This window comes from Centroberyx affinis, unplaced genomic scaffold (assembly GCF_046629955.1).
Source record: "Centroberyx affinis isolate AG114_WGS23_722 - 3 ecotype Tasmania unplaced genomic scaffold, CSIRO-AGI_Caff_v1 ptg001429l_1, whole genome shotgun sequence".
Classification (NCBI taxonomy): Eukaryota; Metazoa; Chordata; class Actinopteri; order Beryciformes; family Berycidae; genus Centroberyx; species Centroberyx affinis.
Genome location: NW_027279905.1, coordinates 245,440 through 253,283, shown reverse-complemented (window position 1 = coordinate 253,283; position 7,844 = coordinate 245,440). Strand labels below are relative to the sequence as shown.

The 7,844-nt window shown below is 38.7% G+C and overlaps 1 long non-coding RNA gene across 1 annotated transcript; it reads left to right on the top strand.

The window, feature by feature from the left end:
• Positions 1 to 855: 855 nt before the first annotated feature.
• Positions 856 to 5,180, top strand: LOC139650029 (uncharacterized). Its single transcript, XR_011695633.1, has 4 exons — positions 856 to 995; positions 1,709 to 1,851; positions 2,699 to 2,808; positions 4,048 to 5,180. It is a non-coding gene; the product is annotated as an uncharacterized lncRNA (long non-coding RNA).
• The last annotated feature ends 2,664 nt before the right edge of the window (positions 5,181 to 7,844 follow it).

Here is a 7,844-nt window from a genome sequence, read left to right as displayed (position 1 = left end):
TGGGGCTGCTGAGTGTTTTCCTACTGGCTGTGCTCATCGGCCTCGGAGTCCACTGTGAGTCTGGTTCACATTCAGAGTTCAGGTCAGACTGAACAGAGGATTTTGATGACCGTTAGTCAATTATGAAATATAAACAAGGTGTTACCTAGATGTGTTTTTCATTTTTTGTTTTGACTTTTTATGTCAAATGGTTATATTTTGGATTACCTTATGCATTTCCCTGGGTCTTGTCCCAACCCAGCAAGCATTTGATGGACAGCAATGTGCAGGGTGTGGCCGAGTTCAACCTCAACCATAACGAACAAAACATTTTTAAAATATGATATTATGGCACAGTAAAAATTAATTTATTAAAACAGCTTTGGAAACTGTGGGTAGTAGCTATGGATGATATGTTTCAACTTTTCAACTTTTTAAAATTTTGCCACTGTATTTACATGGTTTTCAGCGCTGGCACACACCATCGTATCTGCTTCTGTTCAATATCAAACTGTTTGCTGGGAAAAGACAAGACTCTTATTTTTCAGCAGGAGCATTATTAAGATTATTATCAAGAATGATTGGATTTGCTATGCGTTTTCACTGTTTCACAGCTGAATTGGTTGAATTCCAGTGATGCTCCATGTTGCTGCATTGATAACATAGGAGGACAGATACTGTAATCCACCTCTGCAGTGTCACATGAGACAGATGATACACTTAGTTTGACCACAGACTTGTTAATACTGTAACTGCTGCTGTATGTTGTAAATGCATTAGTTATTAGACCAAATCAATGTTTCAGTATGTCTCTTGATCTATTTCAGACCAGGATGTGGTGCGTGGTTTTGCTGTAGATCTCTCCGTTATCCAAGCCAACCTGACTGAGGAGAGACTGGTTCTCCAGGCCAGTAATGATAAGCTCTCCTCCCTGGCTGAGGAGAGAGACCTGCTGAACACCAGCCTCACTGCAATGACTAAAGAGCGAGACAGGCTTCAGAGTTTGTCCAGAAAGAGTGAGTACTTGCATGTGTGGATGCTGCACCGCTGTGTTGCTCAACCTGCAGGTCAGGACCCACCACAGGGTCATGTAGGAAAAAACATTGATGTGGAAATCCATACTCTCAGTTTTGCAAACTATGTACAGTCAAACGATTTGTGTACTCAAAGTAAATTTACCGGCAACCTTCCACTATTAATGTATTTAGCCTTAAACTTACCCGTCCATAAGGCACTCTTTCATCAAGAAATTCCAATAATAAAATCTTTTTAGCATCTATTTTACAGTTAGAGTTTCAGTCAGCATTTAATGTTATAATAATTATTTATTAATATAAATAAGAATTTTAAAGCTGGAATCCAGGACTTTTTTCCAGTAATAAATAGTTATTTTATCCATCTGAACCATGGAGTCAGGTTACACAATACCAACCATGGTTGGAGATGCTCTTCATAGACCGCTCTTGAAATGTTTGAGCAGGTAGAATGAAAGTCTGTTAACTATCTAACGTTAGCCAACAGAAATCATAATTTGGTATCAAGGCTCTCTCTATCCTGTAAGTTTACACCTGCAAAAAAAGGGGGTCTTCAGGGCGGATTTGAGGGTCGGTCATTCACTGAAAAGGTTGAGAAATGCTGCTGTACAGTACATGTGTGTTTTTGAACAGCAAAACTTTACCAATAGACAGACTTGATTCTCGTCTGATCTTTTATGTTTCATATCTCACAGAGAAAACGTGTCCTGCAGGATGGAGGATGTTTAGTTGTGTGTGTTATCTCCTCTCTACTGAGACTAAGACCTGGGAAAAGAGCAGACAGGACTGCAGAGACAGAGGAGCAGATCTGGTGGTCATAGACAGTGCTGAAGAACAGGTACAGTGTGTTGTAAGGTGCTTGGTCGTGTCGTAGCTTACATTAGCTTTAGGTTGCTCAAAGATAGCATGACAGAGCCAGACGACGTCAGTATTGGGATTTCACACATGTACCACTTTATTCACCTATACTTGTCAACCATACAATGCCTGGTCTCTACGGCACTATAATCTCTCAACATACATGTAGATTGATATAGTTTAACACGTACCAAATCGTTACTGAAGACACAAGCTACTCATCGGGAGACAGACTGGGAGTAGTACTCAACCTGTTGCTGTAACTCAGTCTCAGTAAAAACAAGGAGCGCCACCCAGTGACTTAATCTGTTACTGCAACCAAACGATGTTCCAAAAGCATAGTAGGCATATTTGCGACTGTTACAGTGTGTGTGTGTGTGTGTGTGTGTGTGTGTGTGTGTGTGCATCTGGGAATCTATGAGTGCAGGGATGTGTTTGCACCAGTCTGCGTGCTTTCAAGTGGGCACTAACTTTCACACCCTCTTAAATACCCCATGTACACCACTATTTATTCCCCCCAGCTTTATAGAAAAAACAACATAATCCATTTTTTCCATTTGTCAAAAATCTACAGTTAGAAAAAGACATCTTCTGGAATATTATATGGCCTTGAGAAAAAGAGCTAAAATATAAATTTGCATGGAGCACGAATCATCTTAAGTTTAGTATTTTTTGGATGGACCAATGAAGGTCAACTCATGTTAAAATTAGAAAGCATTTTTATTGCAATAAAAATTCAACAACAACTTTGCAATAAAATAAACTGTCTTTACACATACCTAAAAAAAAAAAAATCCCATTGCTCTCTGTTATTTTTTATCAAACAGACATTCCTCTCTACACTCACTAAGGAAGAAACTTCAGCTTGGATTGGTTTGAGTGACAGAGACATGGAGGGGACATGGAAATGGATTGATGAAAATCCATTGACTCTAAGGTACGAGAGAATAATGTTTAGCCTTGGTTGCACATATATCCACTTTTGCTGTATATTACTAGTAATTACTTTGTTTTGGGGTGTACCTCGATAATAAGAATCAGTTCACTTGCCAAAAACATTTCTCAGAGGCAGAGCTGCTCTGGAGGTGGACATAATCTGATTGGTTGAGTTAAACCTCAGTGGGCGGAGCTAAAGAACCACAATTTTTCAGAGCGCAAGTTAGATAACTGACAAACTTGAATGGTAAAGATTAGACTCTAGTCAAGATATAAATACAATTTTTTTTTTTTTTTAATTCATTCATGACTGTAGCATTCACGATGTTGGAAGGTCAGCAGCTAGCTAACTAGGTTGCCTATAGGCTAGTATGGCTAGTTTGAACTTGGAGCGTCAGCTTGGCTAACTAGGTAACCTAGATAACTTAGTATGGCTAGATTGCAATTTTCCCACAGCACAGCCGAAGGCATCATGAGGCAAATTCAGGTCGGTAAGGCAGTCAGTCAGTCAGTCAGTCAGTCATCTGTCGCTTCCTCATATAATGCGCTTCGTCAGATGGCCTCTAGCGGGCGTATTTGACTGTGAGATGCAGTGTTTCCCATACAGAGACACAAAATCAAAAGTTGGTCAGTGCATAGAAATTCATCTAAATCAATCTCTAATGCAGCTGATGTCACATCACGTCATGTTTGTCATGTACAGACAGCAGACCAGCAGCATTGTACTCAATCCACAGTCTGCTGGTGAAAACAAAAGTGAAACTTAACATTCCACAATTTGCTCCCAACTCTCCTGTGTTAGTAACGGGATTTGTAAACAGTAACACGTCTTCTGCTGCCCTGCAAACTTTAACGGTAGGTAACGTTATTATCTTGTGGTATTTAAGTTTTAACCGTGTAGCAGTGCTTCAATGCATTGAATTGAACACACGCACCATGGGTCTGTACAGGATCTGTGCTTGTTTCAGTTAGTAGCAGAGTGCTAGGCTTCATTTCACTGGACTTCAGTCATACTGTTGGTCATCTACAAATCGCTCAATGCTTTAGAACTAAAATACATCTCTGACTTGCTCTTACCATACGAACCCTCGAGGCAGCGTTTAGTTATTATGCTACAGAGATGTGTTGTCTCATTTTGCCTGTCAAACTTTTAGCATTAGGCTTCTTAAGAGCCATTGAAGGCCTTGATTCATGTTGGAGATTAAAAGTGTCATGATTCTCTTGTTCATTGACCTGCTAGGTACTGGAGGGCAGCACAGCCTAATAACGGTAATGGAGATCCACAGTTGGGGGAAGAAGACTGCGCCCATATCATCACTGGCAAGACTGAAGGGAACTGGAATGACCGAAATTGTGCTACTTCTCTGCAATGGATCTGTGAGAAAGTGGCTTAGCATTGATGCATAATGAGTAAATGATGCATAACGGTGCATAAATAGATTTTCAGCTTGTAGGCTATGCTTTTGAAAGGAATTTGTGTGCATTTGTTTGTGTGTGAGAGAGAGAGGGATCATCAATGCCTCACCAGTTTTCAACTTTTTCCACCAAACGCTGTCCAAAAGCAACCTCTTTTTCTCTTTGTACGAGTCCCTTATAGAGGATGTTGTTTTGATTCTCATACTCATCGAACAAGTAGAAATCCGAGTCTGAAATTTTCTGCCAGCCATCCAAAACTGTCTCATTAACATTGTCGCTGCGATCTGCTCCTCTTCATTCATGATCCTTGATGGCTCGAAGGTGGGGCTGACAGATTGCTTCTGCTCTTTTTTTTGCTATTTTTGTGAGCTCATTCTTCAAATGGTTGCTCACCTCCTCGGACAGAAGATCTTCATAAACCCATCTGTAGTACGGAGGGCAGCACAGGCCCCAACGAGAGCGAGGGCCCCTAGTCCATCTTTTGAGCCTCTTTTGAGCCCACAATAGGCTCTCAAACATTCACCCATGTGCCAAACACTAAGAAGACCACAGATTACACCAAACCCAATGTCCTGGAAAAGAAAACAGATTTATACAAAAGTTTCATTGGAGTGTCTAACTAAAGCTTTCGTGATCATTTAAAGTAAAAATGGTGATAATAGTTACTAATACTAACTATTCCATCAGTGCAGTTGAAGAGTTTTGTTCCAAAAATGTGATACCATTGAAAAATGTAACCGTACAAAATGATTCATCGGAAAGTAAACTGTGCCACTTAAGAGGCCAGTGGGTAAATGAAGTCCTTGGTTGGCAAAATAGTCATGCTTTTGTAATCTGGATGTTTTTTACTTTTACTGTTCAACATTTTACTTTGGTGATTAGTAGCATTGTTAACAAAATATGTTGTATTCAATTTGTGGAAGATGTGATAAATGTGTTGAATTATCTTGTATGTAAACCAAAAATAATAAACATGAATTTTTGTGAATGCAATTCATTATGCTTGACAGATTTGCATTGGTGTCAGGCATTAAACTTTGTGTAATGTGTCATTAGGGGTCCAAGCACATAGTGCTGGGAACCCTATTGTTTTTGTTCGGATTATTATTCCGCTTCTTCTTCTTCTTCTTCTTCTTCTTCTGCCAGAAAAGTATCTGGATCTCAGAAACCGTAAGAGCTACAGCAACCAAACTTGTCAGATAGGTCCAAAGTCTCAGCCGCTACTCAGGCAACTAAACCCAAGTCAATTGGCCTCATGGTGGCGCTATAACAAGCAACTTTATGTTTTGGCCTATAACTTCTGAACCGTATGGGCCACAATCAAAATCCCACTTTCCCTGGATTCCATGGTTCATTCTGCATCCATCCATACAGGCCCTGCCCATTTCCGCCTAACTAGATTTTCCGCCATTTTGAATTTTGTCCAAAACCGTTTTTTCGCTGCTACTCCTACAAATTTTGTCCAATCGTCACCAAATTTGTGACACAGCATATATATATATATACACACAAGCTATCATAAAAATTACATTCAACTGCATGTGGGTAAAACAAAGGTGCAAAATTAATATTGATCAAATATGGTGAATTACATCACATTTTAGTTGCTAAGGAGCTAAGATTTTGGAAGATCATTCAACACAGTGTATGCTAAATTTATATTTTTTATTTAAATTTCTCATTTTTATTTGGTTCCTCTTCATTGGGGAAGTAATGCTGGAAGTCAGACTTGCTAACAACAGGATAAAAATTCTGTGAAATCTAGATCTAGATGCAGGGATTATATTATTTTCTGCATGATTCAATGACTTTCCTTATTTTCTGATCTATTTTCCATAAAAAAAATATTTTTGAATTATAATTTTGCCTTGGAGTCCTCTCATATTTTGTTGAGATTACTGAATTACTCCTCATTAATTGCTCATATTCAAGTGGTTAACACTATAATATAAATACCATGGCTTTTTGTTTGTTTGAAACAGACATTCCTTTCTACACTCACTAATGGAGCAGCTTCAGCTTGGATTGGTTTGAGTGACAGACATGGAGGGGACCTGGAAATGGATTGATGAAACTCCATTGACTCTAAGGTAAGACAGAAATATGTTTAGCCTTGGTTAAATATACAGTATATCCACTTTTTCTGTATATTACTAGTAGTTACTTTGTTTTTGTTTCATTTTATTTTTATTTGGAAAATACTTATTCTTGGTTATAAGAAATAATTCAGGTAAACAATAATAAAGTACCCTACCTTCCCTCTGCTCTGGTTGGTTTGCGCTTCACCGCGTCATCAGAGTGTGGAAAAAAGTTGAAGCCAGCTGAACTTCAGTGTTGAAGAAATGCTCTGGAGTCAGAGGTTCGTCTTACTTGAATATATATTTATTGAAAGGAGAGTCTTGCAAGAGGAAGAGATGCGCACAGCAGGAGGCTACATACACTTCTTCCAAGAGAAAGATATTGAACCAGTCCTTTATGTATCTTCCAAGGACGTACAGAATGTGCTGACATTAGAACAGGTCACCAAGGTAGAGTATAAGCAAGACATGTTATGTCTTAAGTTAGAGCTTCCATGGACATCTTGAAGACTTCCAGGATCCATTCTGACAACAAGACCTCTGACATAGTAGGTTATGGCACAAAGGTTACAGTGAGGTGACCATACATCATTAAACCTTACATTCCCTGAGGTGACCCCAGTTCAGCTGTTAATGCATATGTTGAATTTTCTTCCACAGTTCCCCCCTTTTTGATTATGAAATCAACAACACAAAATCAACTACACTACATGCCCTAGGAGTTCTGCCCAGTCCCAAACGAACTGACCATAAATTACCAAGAATTTATACTTTTCCGGACAAAGGTCCTAAGTCACGTAGCCCACATAAGACCAAACATCCCCCCTCACACTGGACATGAGTTGGGTAAAAGACCTCATGTGATTAACTACTCTAATCTCAAATTATAAACATTTAGGCAAAACTCAAAACATACTTACAGAGGAAAAAAGCCAAATGTTATATGTCCCTAAGCTTCCAAAAACATTGCATACAGAATGTAAATTTACTGGCACATCACACATGATTAAAAATGATACATAGTATGGTAATTGATCAATAAATGTTGTTGAAATGATATTGAAATGTACATTGTTTATTTTATTTGATAGAAAGTCATACAACAACTACATATAGGCCTCCGAATCACAGCACAAGTTAGACATTATGATACTTCAGACCTTTGAAGGGAAGAAATTTTAGTGACTGGACCTCCTTGAATTTTAGTTGAATACCCCTGCTCTAGCGTTTGTAGCTTTGTGTATCGCAGGCTTCCATTTAAAATGAATTACTTCCTATTAGCCTATTATTTGTAGCCTGTAGTCTGAATGTACCATCAGAGGCAGAGCTGCTCTGGAGGCAGAAATAATCTCATTGGTTAAAGTTAAATCTCAATGGGCCAGTTTTTTGATGTTAGATGTTATGTTTGAGTTAGCTAACTGGCAAACTTGAATGGAAAAAAAAGAAACTTCTCAAAATGAAAAAAAATATGATTTGCAATGTTAGACTTGCTTTTTTTTCATTAATTCATTACCATGGTATTCATGATGTTGGAAGGTCAGCA